This window comes from Hevea brasiliensis, chromosome 9 (genome assembly GCF_030052815.1).
Source record: "Hevea brasiliensis isolate MT/VB/25A 57/8 chromosome 9, ASM3005281v1, whole genome shotgun sequence".
Taxonomy (NCBI): domain Eukaryota; kingdom Viridiplantae; phylum Streptophyta; class Magnoliopsida; order Malpighiales; family Euphorbiaceae; genus Hevea; species Hevea brasiliensis.
The window spans coordinates 50,738,791-50,740,374 of record NC_079501.1 but is presented as its reverse complement, the minus strand read 5'-3'; the positions used below and the strand labels follow the sequence as shown (position 1 = coordinate 50,740,374).

The 1,584-nt window shown below is 36.2% G+C and overlaps 1 non-coding gene across 1 annotated transcript; it reads left to right on the top strand.

The window, feature by feature from the left end:
- The first annotated feature begins 203 nt into the window (after positions 1 to 203).
- Positions 204 to 310, top strand: LOC131183708 (small nucleolar RNA R71). Its single transcript, XR_009151745.1, has one exon. It is a non-coding gene; the product is annotated as a small nucleolar RNA R71 (small nucleolar RNA).
- Positions 311 to 1,584: the final 1,274 nt, after the last annotated feature.

Here is a 1,584-nt window from a genome sequence, read left to right as displayed (position 1 = left end):
CTACTTCCATGATCCCTGTAGTTCTCCTTGCATTTCCTCTTTTATTTGATCACTCATAATTATGGTATGCAACCCTTTCTAGAAGTTCAAGTGCTTGTGTCACTATTTTCTCTATTAGATCACCTTCTACAGCTTTATTAACTATGCTCCTTGTAGAGGGTAGTAACCCATTATAGAAATTTTACACTAATAGCCTATCCTCTATGCCATTATGTAGACATTCCCTCTGCAGATCTTTATATTTTTCCCATGCATCATAGAGTGATTCTCCTTCCTTTTGTCTAAAGGTGTTGAGCTCAAGCCTCAGTTTTGCAGTCTTTGTAAGTGGAAAATACCTTGCTAGAAAAGCTCGAGAGAGGTTTTCCCAAGTGGTAAATGTTCCAACCGGTTGAGAAAGTAACCACTTCCTTGCTCTCTTACGAAGGGAGAATGGGAATGTTCTGAGTTTTATTACTTGATCAGACACTCCATTCATCTTGAATGTGTCACATCTGGCAAGAAAGCACTGGAGGTGATAGTGTGGATCTTCTATTGGTGAACCTACAAACTGGGTTTGTTAAATCATTTGGAGCCATGTTGGTTTTAATTCAAAGTTGTTGGCTTCCACTGTGGGTCTAGTGACACTGGGCTGAAATCCTTGGATAGATGGAGCTCCATAATATCTCAAGAGTCTTGGTCTATCATTATTATCGGCCATGGTTGGAATTTTAGGATCTCTTTGATGGTGCTCTTGATGTTTCCTTTCCCTCTTGATGGCTCTCAAAGTTCTGTCTATCTCCAGATCACAATCCAAAATTTCTTCTTCTGGCCTTATTCTAGTCATATACTAGATTAAGCACCTAAGAGAAAAGAAGAGAAATACAACCAGTAAAATAAAATTAGATAATAAATATAATTGCCTAAATCAGCTAAATTGCCTATTGCTTGATATTACTAAAGCCAAAAATCCCCGATAATGGCGCTAAAAACTTGTTTCGCTGGTTTTACAACCTAGCAAGTGCACGGATCGCTAACAAGTAATAAAATGATGAGTAGAGTATCGCTCCCATGAGGAATTTGATTAGTAAGTACCAATCTACACAGTAATTTTCACTATCTAGGCTATCGAATACTTAGGAAATGAAGTTTGTTAACCTTAAACACTAGAATGGTAAACTTAAAATGAAATGATTTATTTGAAACAATTCTGGAATTAAGATTTCACACTTGAATCTCACTAGGGATGTTATCTCGTTTATTTACTGAATTGAGGATCATTTTCCTTGATGGAAATCGGTTCTAAGTTATCCTAAATCCTCTCTCAAGGCACCTAGGGTGTATTCCAATTAACTCAAACCCAACTTTCGTGGCAGTCAAATTAATTAAAATCCTTTAAGATTTTTGACCAATTTTGAAGTTCCATAAAGGTATTAGCCTATGTCTAGGTCAGAATTTCTAGGTTCAAGATCTTGATTTTCTAATATTAATCTTCACCTTTCAGTCCTTCAATTAACATCTACAATCATGGCTAAGTGGGTACCAGTACATTATTAGTAGTATGCCCTAGAGCATATCATTTAGTACGTATCTTATACATGTTTTAAT